The sequence below is a fragment of the Hypanus sabinus genome, unplaced genomic scaffold (assembly GCF_030144855.1).
Source record: "Hypanus sabinus isolate sHypSab1 unplaced genomic scaffold, sHypSab1.hap1 scaffold_771, whole genome shotgun sequence".
Classification (NCBI taxonomy): Eukaryota; Metazoa; Chordata; class Chondrichthyes; order Myliobatiformes; family Dasyatidae; genus Hypanus; species Hypanus sabinus.
In genome coordinates this window covers 33310-49907 of record NW_026781622.1, presented here as the reverse complement: position 1 = coordinate 49907, position 16598 = coordinate 33310, and the positions used below count along the sequence as shown (strand labels likewise).

At 46.9% G+C, this 16598-nt stretch overlaps 1 long non-coding RNA gene across 1 annotated transcript; it reads left to right on the top strand.

Annotated features, from left to right (window-relative positions):
* Positions 1-2065: 2065 nt before the first annotated feature.
* LOC132390111 (uncharacterized) lies at positions 2066-3406 on the top strand. Its single transcript, XR_009510783.1, has 2 exons — positions 2066-2506; positions 3227-3406. It is a non-coding gene; the product is annotated as an uncharacterized LOC132390111 (long non-coding RNA).
* The last annotated feature ends 13192 nt before the right edge of the window (positions 3407-16598 follow it).

The following is a 16598-nucleotide window of genomic DNA, read 5'->3' as shown; positions in this document are numbered from 1 at the left end:
CGGCGACAAGCGTAGGTGAGTTGGCCATATGCCCAGCAACCCCATCTCGTAAACACGTAGAGCAACAAAAAACGTTAGCTGACTGTCCAAAGGCCCCATCGCTCCGATCGGAAGGACCTTTCCGGATCGAGATCCTTCATCTGAACTGTCTCAACCCGAAATGTCGATTGTCCATTTCCCTCCACAAATGCTGCCCGACCCGCTGAGCTCCTCCAGCAGCTCGTTTTTTTGTATCTTTCTCCAGGTCTAAGAGAGTCAGAGTGGAGTGTAAAACGGTGGATAAGTAAACAGTGAAAACATGCCATTAAACTGGGGATGTGGAGAAAATATTGTGCTGTGAGGAGAGAGTTTCAGTGGTGATGACCGACCTGTGGTTGCAGGAAAAAGCACAGGACTGGACATTTTACGTCACAGGGTGGAAAATGTTAATTTTTCGGCAAGGTCCTGATTTCAACAGCCCTTCGTGAGAAAACCTTAATGACTTGACCCATGTCTGTCCCGTTTCCAATAGAAGGCCTGGTCTCCTTCACTCTGAATACAGATCAGATGTTGATACTTTTTTTTGCATCAAAATAAGATTTAAATAAAATATTCAGAATGATAAAACGTGCCAATATCTTTACCCAATGAATTTACCTTCGTTGTCTATGGGGTATTCTGTTGTCTGTTGTCGCTCATGTGCCCCCTGGGGTGGTGTACAATAATTGAGAGGCTTCCTCAGCCAACACGGCCTCTCCCAGTCGAGCAGTAGAGGGACACGATAGTTCCACTGGTGTCCCTGTAGTCTGGAATGTGCCGGTCTGCAGCATTCCTGTACGACAGAGGTTCCCAAACATTTTTATGCCAAAGACCAATACCAGAAACCCTGGACCCCAGGTTGGTAACACCTGCTCTCCGGACATCTCGATGTGATGGCAGGCCAACAAGTTTCGGGGGTCTTTCCCCGAGTTGATGATCTTCCAGCAGCACTCGCTGTCCGTTTTCTTGCGCGTCCTGGGAACAGCCCGAGGATCAGTGAGCCTTCTGTCACGCAGCTGCTGTGACAAAGGCCCATGAATCTTTCGCCAGCCCACAGTCCGCAAAGAGGTGAGTGACCGTCTCGTCTCCACTGCAGTAATCTCGGGGCAGCGTGCTGTGGGAGTGATCTCCGGGCATGCAGTGAGGACCAGACTGGGAGGGGCCCTCTCGCCGGCAGTTGGTAAGACCTGGTGATGAGGCATTCTGCCATATGGTCTGGACTGTCTGCTCCGGGAACCACTCCACTGTGTCCATCCAGTCCTTCTCCTGCAGTAACTGCAGTACATTCCGTGCTGACCACTGTCTGGTGTTCTTGTGGTCAAAGCTGCTGGTCTGAAAGAACTGTCACCAGTTTCATGAACACAAGGTTCACATGGAGAAGCTTCCTGATTGAGACAGACACAGTGTCACAGTGTATTTACAGGGTAGGGGCAGGAATGATGTTTCCCCTGGTTGGGCAGTGGAACCAGGGATCACAGACTCAAAATCTGAGGTCACCTCAGCAGGACTGAGATGAGGAGAAATTTCCCCAACACAGTGTGTGAATATTTGGAATTTTCTCCACAAGACTTCTAAATTAAACGGACATATTTAGGGGCTCGGCGATGTTGGGAACGTTGCAGGAAAGTGGCGCTGGGGTCAAAGATCAGCCATGTTCTGAGTGAGGGGAAGAATAGTGCAATGGGCCGAATGGCCACGCCTTCTCCTGTTTCTTATTTTCTAAATCACGAGTTTACCTTTCCCCTTGGTCTTCAGTCTGTCGGATTGCACAGGGGGGCGGTGAGAGCTACGGAGATCCATCAGCAGCCGCTGCGGTTATTTCATACTCTTGTTATTTATCGCTGTTTCTCTGTATTTGGTTCCCTTCAGCACTCTGGCTGATCTTTCACTGCCTGCTTCTGTTATGGTTACTATTCTATATTTTTTCCAAGTATGTCCGCAGGAAAACGTTTCTCGGGATTGTATGTGGTGACTTATCTGTACTCTTATATTAAAATTTATTTTGAAATTTGAGTTTCGGGGATTTTCCTTTAATTCTGTGAACAAACTGTGACTGACATCTCCAGCTCCCAGTAGCAGCCCGCTCTCTCACACACAGCCAATCAGCGATCACCGCTGGGAGAGGGATGCTCCCATTGGCTGAGGGGTGTCAGTGGGCGGGACGCTGTTTGGACCGGGACCGAGTGGGCCGGAGACCGGGAGCTGCGCCTCGGGTTTCGGCTGCACCACCGGCGGGTCGTGAATCCTTTCGAAGGCAGAGCTGAAGCGACCGGCGGAGATTCCGTGAGATGTTTCAGCTACACGGAGGGCGCCCGGCCTTTCCCCGCCGAGGATCGGGGCCTGTTGTCTGGAGTTGTCTCCCAGACCCGTCCCTTCCTGCTGGGAGACGGGAGCTGCCCCGCAGCGGCTGCCGGTGGATCTCCGGAGCTCTCACCGCTCCCCTGTGCAATCCGAACGGCTGAAAACCAAGGGAGAACAAGGGGCAAAGGTAAACTCGTGCTTTAGAAAATAACAAACAGGAGCATGTCTGGCCATTCGGCCCGTTGCGCCTATTCCACCCTTTCCTCAGAATAGTCCTTTTTAAATCTTTTTATTGATTTTAAACAAACATAAATGAAACATGAATACAAAGAGTTTGAGTTCAGGTATAAATACAAATCGATGATATTAACCTCCCAAGCTCATAGTGGTTACAAAAAGTGGAGAAAATTAAAAAACCTCCCCCCCCCAAAAAAAAAAAGAAAAAATCCTAACCGACATGGGCCATTGCATTATATCGATTATACACAGTAGCGTCAATAACTCCGCACCTCCACCCAAATAATTAAGGGCAATAAAAGTCAGGTTCAGGAAAAGTCAGTTTAGTTTATATGAAAATGTTGAATAAATGGTCTCCAAGTTTCTTCATATTTAACTGAAGGGTCAAAGACAACACTTGTAATTTTTTTCTAAACTTGAACAAGAAATAGTTTGAGAAAACCACTGAAATATAGTTGGAGGATTAATTTCTTTCCAATTCAATAGGATAGAACTTCTAGCCATTAATGTAACAAATGCAATCATCTGCCGGGCTGGGGGGGAGGTGATAAACGACTATTATCCACCATTGGTAAACCGAAAATTGCAGTAATAGGATGTGGTTGCAAATTTGATATTCAGAACTGTTGAAATAATACCAAAAATATCTTTCCAATAATTTTGCAAACAGGGGCAAGACCAGAACATGTGGGTCAATAAAGCGACTTCAGAATGACATCTGTGACAGGCTGGATTAACATAAGAATAAAATCGAGCGAGTTTATCCTTGGACATGTGAGCCCTATGAACAACCTGAAATTGTATTAGGCATGTTTAGCACAAATAAAAGAAGAATTGATTAATTGTAAAATGTTCTCCCACTGCCCTGTGGGTATAAGACTATGAAGTTCTTTTTCCCATTCCTTCTTAATTGTTTCTGATACTCCTGGCTGTATTTTCATGATCATATTATAAATAATAGCTACTAAACCCTTCTGACAAGGATTCAGAGCCAGAATTTTTTTCTGTAATGTCCATTGGACATAATTTCAGAAAAGACTAACATTCAAGAAATTGCTAACTTGCAAGTATCTAAAAAAAAAAAATGAGTTTTAGGCTGGATAGCTGTTCAAAGGACATAAAACTGTTATCTAAAAATAGATCACGAAAACATGTTATACGTTTTGTTTTCCATAACACAAAGGCTTAGTCCATAAAAGAGGGCTGGACAAAAAGTTAGATATAATAGGGGTTGATAAGATAAACTTATTCAAGCTGAAGAATTTACGAAATTGAAACCATATTCTTAGTGTATGTTTAACTACAGGATTAGTTATTTGTTTATTTGGTTTAGATAAAGCAAAAGGAGGCAAAGATCCTAAAATAGAAAACAATGAGAAGTCTTGTACAGATTTACACTCCAAATTTACCCATTGTGGGCAAGGTACTACAACCAATTCTCGTGTCCAAAATATTAAATATTGAATATTAACTGTCTAATAGTAAAATCTCAGGTTTGGCAAAGCAAAACCACCTTCCTTCTTAGGCTTCTGTAAATATATTTTACTTAATCTAGGATTTTTATTCTGCCAGACATACGAGGGTATTTTGGAGTCAATAATATCAAAAGAAGATTTAGGAATAAAAATTGTTAATGCTTGGAATAAATATAAAAATTTGGGTAATACTATTATCTTGATAGTATTAATTCAACCAACCAATTACGGAGATAATGGGGACCACCTGGTAACGAGTTGCTTGATTTGTTCAATTAAAGGTAAAAAATTAACTTTAAATAAACCCTTATGTTTCTTGGTAATTTTAATACCCAAATAAGTAAAATGATCTGTGACAACTTAAAACAGTAAGTGTTTATAAATTGGAACTTGCATATTTAATGGAAATAATTCACACTTATTAAAATTCAGTTTGTAGCCAGAAAAGCTACTAAACTGAGCAAGCAAGGATGAAACAGCAGGAATAGATCTCTCAGGGTCAGACATGTATAGTAGCAAATGATTAGCATATAATAATATCTTATAAGTCCCTTACCCACGGGTAATACCAAAAATATTAGGTGATTCACGAATGGCAACGGCTAAAGGTTCCAAAGCAATGTCAAATAATAGAGCACTTAAAGGGCAGCCTTGCCTCGTACCACGGGACAACTGAAAAAAAGGAGATCTTTGATTATTGGTAAGAAGTGAAGCCAAAGGTTTATAATACATTAATTTAATCCATGATATAAATTTCAAGCTAAAATTAAAATTCTGCAATGTATTAACTAAATATAGCCATTCAAATCTATCAAACGCTTTTTCAGCACCTAAAGAAATGACATTCTAGTATTTTAGATGAAGAAGTATAAATTATTTTAATTTATTTTCTAATGTTAAAAGATGTATAACAGATTTTAATAATTCCGGTCTGATCTTCAGAGATAATTTGAGATAATACATTTTCTCATGTAGTGGCCAAAATTTTGGTAAAAATCTTAGAATCCGTATTCAGCAAGGATATTGGCCAATAGGTTGCAAATTCAGAGGGGTCTTTATCTTTTTTAACAATTGGATTAATGGAGGCATCATAAAAAGATTGTGGTTATTTACCTACAGTTAACGCATCTTTAAAAATTTTACAAAGCCAAGGAGCGAGTATAGAAGAAAAGGATTTAAAAATATTCAGCAGTATAACCGTCTGGACGAGGGGCTTTACCTGAATTCATTGAAAACGGGAGTGGGTTCCCCTTTCCAGACCCTGCCCGGGGACTTGTGCCACTCCTCAGGGTTATATATGGAACCTCTCGGACACGGACAGGGAGTGGGTTCCCCTTTCACAGGCAGACGCTCGATGGTGACCGGGAGCCACCAGAGGGGCTGATGTAATACAGGCCCTGGCACGGTGGGTCACTGAGGTAAGGGAACCCATTTGAATGACAGCCCGACTGCATGCGGATTTTGAGAATTTATCTGATAACTGCAGAGAAAAGGAGAATCCCTTGCGTACTTTATAGCTCGTTTTAAGGATACGTGAGAGTCCAATGCCGGCAAATCCCTGGACAGATCAGTGTGTCCAGCTGGCAGTGCAGACTTTTTTAAACTGTCTCAGGCCCAAGCCTGCCCACTCCATTAAGTAAACTAATATCAATTCGCTGTGTCAGACCTGGCCCCGGGTGACATAAATTCTGATGAATAGGGAGCGCAATTGACTCTTTAAAGGGACTGTGGAAAAGCGAGAGTGTGCACAGAGAACTGGTAGTGAGGAGATGGAGTTCGGGTCCCGACGAAGAACCCAGAACGGGTGGCAGGATCGTGCGGATGGTGCAGATGAAGAGGACACTTGGCTAAGGACAGAAAAGGAGTTTGTAGAAAGAGGGGACATTAGGCTGGAGACTGTCGCACTGGAATCACAGACAAGAATAATAAGGGGCAGGAAGTGATTCTGGGTGACAGTGATACTCGATAGTGTACCACATTTACTATCCACAATTCCTTCGATCCCGGATAGGGCAGGCCAGAGGGGACAGATCACAGTGATACTCGACAGAGTACCACATTTATTCTCCACAATCCCTTTGGTCCCGGATAGGGCAGGCCAGAGGGGACGGATCACAGTGATACTCGACAGAGTACCACATTTACTCTCCACAATCCCTTTGGTCCAGGATAGGACAGGCCAGAGGGGACGGTGATACAGGCGGCTCTGATCAGGCTCACCATACAGGCAGGCTCTTTTCTCACTGCTGTAATCAGGTAGAAGGTACAGGAGCCTCAGGACTCGCCCCACCAGGGTCAGGAACAGTTACTACCCCTCAACCATCAGGCTGTGGAACAACACAGGATAACTGCACTCACTTGATGTCCATAGAGTTGCTCCCACAACAAATGATCGTACTGGGACTGTCTCAAAATGAGTGAAACAAGAGGTGGTTTACCTGAGACAGATTGTATTCCTGTCTCAGAATTAGAGAAATATAATCTCACAAGATATTTAAAGTGGATGTGCTGGAATGATGTTTCCCAGAAGGTGTGGAACCAGCACTCACAAACTCAGAATACGAGGAGAACTGAGCAGGACTGAGGTTAGGAGAAATGTCCTCACCCAGAGTGCAGTGAATCATTGCAATTATCTCCACAAGGTTTCGAAATTGAATAGACATATCCTGGGGCTCAGCGGTGATGGAAAGTTGCAGGAAAGTGGTGCTGAGGTCAAAAGTCAAGCATGTTCTGAGTTGAAGGACAGTGGTAGCGCAAGGGGCCAAATGGCCACGCCTTCTCGATTTCTTGTTTTCTGAAACACTCGGTTACCTTTGTGCCTCACTGTTTCTTGTCCTGTCAGATTGAACAGGGAGAGCTGAGAGCACCGGACATCTATCGGCAGCCGCTGCGGTTATTTCATGTTCTCATTGTTTATTTGCATTGGCGAAGTTTGTTGTCTTCTGCACTCTGGTTGATCTTTCAGTGATCCAGATATAGTTACCATTCTGTAGCTTTGCTCTGCATGTTTGCAGGAGTTGTTTGTGGCGACTTATATGTACTCTGTTAGTTTTTGGAATCATCACTTGGGGAATCTGAGGTGGAGGAGTATTTGGGGCTTATTTTAAATTATACATAGATATTATCCAAATAATGTTTATTTGACAAGGGTTAATTCTGATATTGAGACTAACTGTTCTTTTTGTGGTTGATATCCAGAGGATTTATTTCATCTGTTTTGGGATTGTGAATATGATAAAACATTTTGGTTTGATGTTTGTCAATTTATAGATTAATTTATTAATGTGGATTTTACTTTTTGTTTTGAAAATGTCTTATTGGGTTTACTAGTAATACCAAATCTCACAGGGATCATTTCTCTATCATAAATCTTTTGTTAATTTACAGCAAATTTTGTATCCATAAATGCAAACACAGCAATAAGAAACCTTCATTTAGATTTTTACCTCAGACTTCAAACTATACGTTTATACTCTGAACACTTCCCGTAACCAGAAACCTGTAAAGACTGTACAAATCTGTCAATATTTTGTGTTATCTCTGTAAACGTTCTTGTTTTGTGACTCCTCTTAGATACAGTCCCTTCTGTCCAACAGTATTTAGAGCGGATTTCCTTGTTTATTTGTATATTTAAAGTTAATGGTTATATATTCGTTGCTGCTTTTATGTGATTCCCTGGCTTTGTTAGCATATGTTTAGTGTTTCTGTCTTTGTTTGTGTTCAATAAAAATTTAAAATATTAAAAAGTAATTATAAAATTTACTTTGAACTTTGAGCCTCGGGGAACTTGCTTTGAGTCTGAGAACAAACGGTGACTGACATCTCCGGTTCCCGGTAACAGCCCGCCCTCGGACACACTCACAGCCAATCAGAGACCACCGCTGGGAGACTCTGGCCTCCATTGGCTGAGGAGTGTCAGTGGGCGGACCGAAGTTTGGAACCGGGAACGAGTGGACCCGGTCAGAGACCCGAGATTGGGAGCAGCTCCCCGGGTAAAGGCTGCAACAGCGGCCGGAGTTTTGAATCCTTCCGATGGCGGAGGTGAAGATTCGGGCGGAGATTCCGTGAGATGTTTCAGCCACACAGGGGGAGCCCGGTCTTTCCCCGCCGTGGATCGGGGCCTGTTGTCCGGAGTTTCCTCCCGGTCCTGTCTCCTGCTGCTGGGATCCGGGAGCTGGCCCGCAGCGGCTGCCGATGGAGCTCCGGTGTGTGAGCGCTCCCCTGTGCAAAAGGACAGGCTGAAGGTCAAGGGAGAACCAGGCGCAAAGGTAAACTCGGACTTTAGAAAAAGGAAACAGGAGCAGGCCACTCGGCCCGTTGCGCCTATTCCACCTTTTCCTCAGAGTAGTCCTTTCTTTTTAAATCTTTTTATTGATTTTAAACAGACATAAATGAAACATGAATACATGAGCTTGAGAGTACATAATAGGTTAAGGTATAAATATAAATACATGATATTAACCTCCCAAACTCATAGTGGTTACAAAAAATGGATAAAATAAGGAACCCTCCCCCCCCCAAAAAAAAGGAAAAAATCCTAACCGACATGGGCCATTGCATTATATCAATTATACACAGTAGCGTCAATAACTCCGCACCTCCATCCAAATAATTAAGGATATTAAAAGTAAGGTTTAGGAAAAGTCAGTTTAGCTTATATGAAAATGTTGAATAAATGGTCTCCAAGTTTCTTCATATTTAACTGAAGGGTCAAAGACAACACTTGTAATTTTTTCTAAACTCAAACAAGAAATAGTTTGAGAAAACCACTGAAATATAGTTGGAGGACTAATTTATTTCCAATTCAGTAGGATAGATCTTCTCGCCATTAATGTAACAAATGCAATTATCCGCCAAGCTGGGGGGGGGGGGATAAACGACTATTATCCACCATTGGTAAACCTAAAATTGCAGTAATAGGATGCGGTTGCAATTTGATATTCAGAACTGTTGAAATAATACCAAAAATATCTTTCCAGTAATTTTGAAAATAGGGGCAAGACCAGAACATGTGGGTCAATGAAGTGACTTCAGACTGACATCTGTCACTGGTTGGATTAACATAAGAATAAAATTGAGCGAGTTTATCCTTGGACATGTGACCCCTATGAACAACCTTAAATTGTATTAGGCATGTTTAGCACAAATAGAAGAAGAGTTGACTAATTGTAAAATTTTCTCCCACTGCACTGTGGGTATAAGAGAGTGAAGTTCTTTTTCCCATTCCTTCTTAATTATTTCTGATACTCCTGGCTGTATTTTCATGATCATATGATAAATGATGGCTACTTAACCCTTCTGGCAAGGATTCAGAGCCAGAATTTTTTCTATAATATCCATTGGACATAATTGCAGAAAATACTCACATTCAAGAAATTTCTAACTTGCTGGTATCTGAAAAAAAAAAAGAGTTTTAGTCTGGATAGCTGTTCAAAGGACATAAAACTGTTATCTAAAAATAGATCACGAAAACATGTTGTAGCTTTTGTTTTCCATAACACAAAGGCTTAGTCCATAAAAGAGGGCTGGAAAAAGAATTTAGATATAATAGGGCTTGATTATTCAAGCCAAAGAATTTATGAAACTGAAACCATATTCTTAATATATGTTTAGCTATAGGATTAGCTATTTGTTTATTTGGTTTAGATAAAGCAAAAGGAAGCGAAGATCCTAAAATAGAAAACAATGAGAAGTCTTGTACAGATTTACACTCCAAATTTACCCATTGTGGGCAAGGTACTACGACCAATTCTTGTGTCCAAAATATTAAATATTGAATATTAACTGCCCAATTGTAAAATCTCAGGTTTAGCAAAGCAAAACCACCTTCCTTCTTAGGCTTTGTAAATATTTTTTACTTAATCTAGGATTTATATTCTGCCATACATACGAGGATATTTTGGAGTCAATAATATCAAAAAAAGATTTAGGAATAAAAATTGGTAATGCTTGGAATAAATATAAAAATTTGGGTAATAATATCATCTTGATAGTATTAATTTGACCAATGACAGAGATAATGGGGACCACCTGGTAACAAGTTGCTTGATTTGATCAATTAAAGGTAAAAAATTAACTTTAAATAAACCCTTATGTTTCTTGGTAATTTTAATACCCAAATAAGTAAAATGATCTGTGACAACTTAAAACAGTAAGTGTTTATAAATTGGAACTTGCATAATTAATGGAAATAATTCACACTTATTAAAATTCAGTTTGTAGCCAGAATAGCTACTAAACTGAGCAAGCAAGGATGAAACAGCAGGAATAGATCTCTCAGGGTCAGATATGTATAGTAACAAATCATCAGCATATAATAATAAATTATAAGTCCCTTACCCACGGGTAATACCAAAAATATTAGGTGATTCACGAATGGCAACGGCTAAAGGTTCCAAAGCAATGTCAAATAATAGAGGACTTAAAGGGCAACCTTGCCTGGTCCCACGGGACAACTGAAAAAAAGGAGGTCTTTGATTATCGGTAAGAAACAAAGCCAAAGGTTTATAATACATTAATTTAATCCATGATATAAATTTCAAGCTAAAATTAAAATTCTGCAATGTATAAAACGAATATAGCCATTCAACTCTATCAAACGCTTTTTCAGCATCTAAAAAAATGACATTCTGGTATTTTAGATGAAGAACTATAAATTATATTAATAAATTTTCTAATGTTAAAAGATGAATAACAGTTTTTAATAAATCTGGTCTGATCTTCCGAGATAATTTGAGGTAATGCATTTTCTAATCTGGTGGCAAGAATTTTAGGAAAAATCTTAGAATCCGTATTCAGCAAGGATATTGGCCGATAGGATTCACATTCAGTGGGGTCTTTATCTTTTTGAAGAATTGGAGAAATGGAGGCATCATAAAAAGTTTGTGGTTATTTACCTACAGTTAACGCATCTTTAAAATTTTTACAAAGCCAAGGACCAAGTACAGAAGAAAAGGATTTTAAAAATTCGGCAGTATAACCGTCCGGACCAGGGGCATTACCTGAATTCATTGAAAAAGGGAGTGGGTTCCCCTTTCCAGACCCTGACCGGGGACTTGCCTGCACTCCTCAGGGTTACATATAGAACCACTCGGGCAGGGACAGGGAGTTAGTTCTCCCTTCCAGACCCCGCCCGGGGACTTGTACCACTCCTCAGGGTTATATACGGAACCTCTCGGACGGGGACAGGGAGTGGGTTCCCCTTTCCAGACCCTGCCCGGGGACTTGTTCCACTCCTCAGGGTTATATATGGAACCTCTCGGACAGGGACAGGGAGTGGGTTCCCCTTTGCAGACCCTGCACGGGGACTTGTGTTACTGCTCAGGGTTATATATAGAACCTCTCGGACAGGGACAGGGAGTGGGTTCCCCTTTCCAGACCCTGCCCGGGGACTTGTGCCACTCCTCAGGGTTATGTATGGAACCTCTCGGACAGGGACAGGGAGTGGGTTCCCCTTTCCAGACCCTGCCCGGGGACTTGTGCCACTCCTCAGGGTTATGTATGGAACCTCTCGGACAGGGACAGGGAGTGGGTTCCCCTTTCCAGACCCTGCCCGGGGACTTGTAACACTCCTCAGGGTGAGATATGGAACCTCTCAGACAGGGACAGGGAGTGGGTTCCCCTTTCCAGACCCTGCCAGGGGACTTGCCTGCACTCCTCAGGGTTATATATGGAACCTCTCGGACAGGGACAGGGAGTGGGTTCCCCTTTCCAGACCCTGCCCGGGGACTTGTAACACTCCTCAGGGTGAGATATGGAGCCTCTCAGACAGGGACAGGGAGTGGGTTCCCCTTTCCAGACCCTGCCCGGGGACTTGTAACACTCCTCAGGGTGAGATATGGAGCCTCTCGGACAGGGACAGGGAGTGGGTTCCCCTTTCCAGACCCTGCCCGGGGACTTGTGCCACTCCTCAGGGTTATATATGGAACCTCTCGGGCAGGGACAGGGAGTGGGTTCTCCTTTCCAGACCCTGCCCGGAGACTGTGCCACTCCTCAGGGTTATATAAGGAACCTCTCGGACAGGGACAGGGAGTGGGTTCCCCTTTCCAGACCCTGCCCGGGGACTTGCCTGCACTCCTCAGGGTTATATATGGAACCTCTCGGGCAGGGACAGGGAGTGGGTTGCCCTTTCCAGACCCTGCCCGGGGACTTGTGCCACTCCTCAGGGTTATATATGGAACCTCTCAGACAGGGACAGGGAGTGGGTTCCCCTTTCCAGACCCTGCCCGGGGACTTGTAACACTCCTCAGGGTGAGATATGGAGCCTCTCAGACAGGGACAGGGAGTGGGTTCCCCTTTCCAGACCCTGCCCGGGGACTTGCGACCACTCCTCAGGGTTATATATGGAACCTCTCGGGCAGGGACAGGGAGTGGGTTCCCCTTTCCAGACCCTGCCCGGAGACTTGTGCCCTTCCTCAGGGTTATATATGGAACCTCTCGGACAGGGACAGGGAGTGGGTTCCCCTTTCCAGACCCTGCCCGGGGACTTGTAACACTCCTCAGGGTGAGATATGGAAACTCTCGGGCAGTGACAGGGAATGGGTTCCCCTTTCCAGACCCTGCCCGGGGACTTGTGCCACTCCTCAGGGTTATATATGGAACCTCTCGGACAGGGACAGGGAGTGGGTTCCCCTTTCCAGACCCTGCCCGGGGACCTCTGCCACTCCTCAGGGTTATATATGGAACCTCTCGGACAGGGACAGGAAGTGGGTTCCCCTTTCCAGACCCTGCCCGGGGACTTGTGCCACTCCTCAGGGTTATATATGGAACCTCTCGGGCAGGGACAGGGAGTGGGTTCCCCTTTCCAGACCCTGCCCGGAGACTTGTGCCCTTCCTCAGGGTTATATATGGAACCTCTCGGACAGGGACAGGGAGTGGGTTCCCCTTTCCAGACCCTGCCCGGGGACTTGTGCCACTCCTCAGGGTTGTATATGGAAACTCTCGGGCAGTGACAGGGAATGGGTTCCCCTTTCCAGACCCTGCCCGGGGACTTGTGCCACTCCTCAGGGTTATATATGGAACCTCTCGGACAGGGACAGGGAGTGGGTTCCCCTTTCCAGACCCTGCCCGGGGACCTCTGCCACTCCTCAGGGTTATATATGGAACCTCTCGGACAGGGACAGGAAGTGGGTTCCCCTTTCCAGACCCTGCCCGGGGACTTGTGCCACTCCTCAGGGTTATATATGGAACCTCTCGGACAGGGACAGGGAGTGGGTTCCCCTTTCCAGACCCTGCCCGGGGACTTGTGCCACGACTCAGGGTTATATATGGAACTTCTCGGACAGGGACACGGAGTGGATTCCCCTTTCCAGACCCTGCCCGGGGACTTGTGCCACTCCTCAGGGTTATATATGGAACCTCTCGGACAGGGACACGGAGTGGGTTCCCCTTTCCAGATCCTGCCCGGAGACTTGTGCCACTCCTCAGGGTTATATACGGAACCTCTCGGACAGGGACAGTGAGTGGGTTCCCCTTTCCAGACCCTGCCCATGGTCGTGCCACTCCTCAGGGTTATACATAGAACCTCTCAGGCAGGGACAGGGAGTGGGTTCCCCTTTCCAGACCCTGCCCGGGGACTTGCCTGCACTCCTCAGGGTTGTATATGGAAACTCTCGGGCAGGGACAGGGAGTGGGTTCCCCTTTCCGGACCCTGCCCGGGGACTTGTGCCACTCCTCAGGGTTGTATATGGAACCTCTCGGACAGGGACAGGGAGCGGGTTCCCCTTTCCAGACCCTGCCCGGGGACTTGTGCCACTCCTCAGGGTTATGTATGGAACCTCTCGGACAGGGACAGGGAGTGGGTTCCCCTTTCCAGACCCTGCCCGGGGACTTGTGCCACTCCTCAGGGTTATGTATGGAACCTCTCGGACAGGGACAGGGAGTGGGTTCCCCTTTCCAGACCCTGCCCGGGGACTTGTAACACTCCTCAGGGTGAGATATGGAACCTCTCAGACAGGGACAGGGAGTGGGTTCCCCTTTCCAGACCCTGCCAGGGGACTTGCCTGCACTCCTCAGGGTTATATATGGAAACTCTAGGGCAGGGACAGGGAGTGGGTTCTCCTTTCCAGACCCTGCCGGGAGACTGTGCCACTCCTCAGGGTTATATAAGGAACCTCTCGGACAGGGACAGGGAGTGGGTTCCCCTTTCCAGACCCTGCCCGGGGACTTGTGCCACTCCTCAGGGTTATATCTGGAAACTCTCGGACGGGGACAGGGAGTGGGTTCTCCTTTCCAGATACTGCCCGGGGACTTGTGCCACTCCTCAGGGTTATATATGGAACCTCTCGGACAGGGACAGGGAGTGGGTTCCCCTTTCCAGACCCTGTCAGGGGACTTGTGCCACTCCTCAGGGTTGTATATGGAAACTCTCGGGCAGTGACAGGGAATGGGTTCCCCTTTCCAGACCCTGCCCGGGGACTTGTGCCACTCCTCAGGGTTATATATGGAACCTCTCGGACAGGGACAGGGAGTGGGTTCCCCTTTCCAGACCCTGCCCGGGGACCTCTGCCACTCCTCAGGGTTATATATGGAACCTCTCGGACAGGGACAGGAAGTGGGTTCCCCTTTCCAGACCCTGCCCGGGGACTTGTGCCACTCCTCAGGGTTATATATGGAACCTCTCGGACAGGGACAGGGAGTGGGTTCCCCTTTCCAGACCCTGCCCGGGGACTTGTGCCACGACTCAGGGTTATATATGGAACTTCTCGGACAGGGACACGGAGTGGATTCCCCTTTCCAGACCCTGCCCGGGGACTTGTGCCACTCCTCAGGGTTATATATGGAACCTCTCGGACAGGGACACGGAGTGGGTTCCCCTTTCCAGATCCTGCCCGGAGACTTGTGCCACTCCTCAGGGTTATATACGGAACCTCTCGGACAGGGACAGTGAGTGGGTTCCCCTTTCCAGACCCTGCCCATGGTCGTGCCACTCCTCAGGGTTATACATAGAACCTCTCAGGCAGGGACAGGGAGTGGGTTCCCCTTTCCAGACCCTGCCCGGGGACTTGCCTGCACTCCTCAGGGTTGTATATGGAAACTCTCGGGCAGGGACAGGGAGTGGGTTCCCCTTTCCGGACCCTGCCCGGGGACTTGTGCCACTCCTCAGGGTTGTATATGGAACCTCTCGGACAGGGACAGGGAGCGGGTTCCCCTTTCCAGACCCTGCCCGGGGACTTGTGCCACTCCTCAGGGTTATGTATGGAACCTCTCGGACAGGGACAGGGAGTGGGTTCCCCTTTCCAGACCCTGCCCGGGGACTTGTGCCACTCCTCAGGGTTATGTATGGAACCTCTCGGACAGGGACAGGGAGTGGGTTCCCCTTTCCAGACCCTGCCCGGGGACTTGTAACACTCCTCAGGGTGAGATATGGAACCTCTCAGACAGGGACAGGGAGTGGGTTCCCCTTTCCAGACCCTGCCAGGGGACTTGCCTGCACTCCTCAGGGTTATATATGGAAACTCTAGGGCAGGGACAGGGAGTGGGTTCTCCTTTCCAGACCCTGCCGGGAGACTGTGCCACTCCTCAGGGTTATATAAGGAACCTCTCGGACAGGGACAGGGAGTGGGTTCCCCTTTCCAGACCCTGCCCGGGGACTTGTGCCACTCCTCAGGGTTATATCTGGAAACTCTCGGACGGGGACAGGGAGTGGGTTCTCCTTTCCAGATACTGCCCGGGGACTTGTGCCACTCCTCAGGGTTATATATGGAACCTCTCGGACAGGGACAGGGAGTGGGTTCCCCTTTCCAGACCCTGCCCGGGGACTTGTAACACTCCTCAGGGTGAGATATGGAGCCTCTCGGACAGGGACAGGGAGTGGGTTCCCCTTTCCAGACCCTGCCCGGGGACTTGTGCCACTCCTCAGGGTTATATATGGAACCTCTCGGGCAGGGACAGGGAGTGGGTTCTCCTTTCCAGACCCTGCCCGGAGACTGTGCCACTCCTCAGGGTTATATAAGGAACCTCTCGGACAGGGACAGGGAGTGGGTTCCCCTTTCCAGACCCTGCCCGGGGACTTGCCTGCACTCCTCAGGGTTATATATGGAACCTCTCGGGCAGGGACAGGGAGTGGGTTGCCCTTTCCAGACCCTGCCCGGGGACTTGTGCCACTCCTCAGGGTTATATATGGAACCTCTCAGACAGGGACAGGGAGTGGGTTCCCCTTTCCAGACCCTGCCCGGGGACTTGTAACACTCCTCAGGGTGAGATGGAGTCTCTCAGACAGGGACAGGGAGTGGGTTGCCCTTTCCAGACCCTGCCCGGGGACTTGTGCCACTCCTCAGGGTTATATATGGAACCTCTCGGGCAGGGACAGGGAGTGGGTTCCCCTTTCCAGACCCTGCCCGGAGACTTGTGCCCTTCCTCAGGGTTATATATGGAACCTCTCGGACAGGGACAGGGAGTGGGTTCCCCTTTCCAGACCCTGCCCGGGGACTTGTAACACTCCTCAGGGTGAGATATGGAAACTCTCGGACAGGGACAGGGAGTGGGTTCCCCTTTCCTGACCCTGTCAGGGGACTTGTGCCACTCCTCAGGGTTGTATATGGAAACTCTCGGGCAGTGACAGGGAAT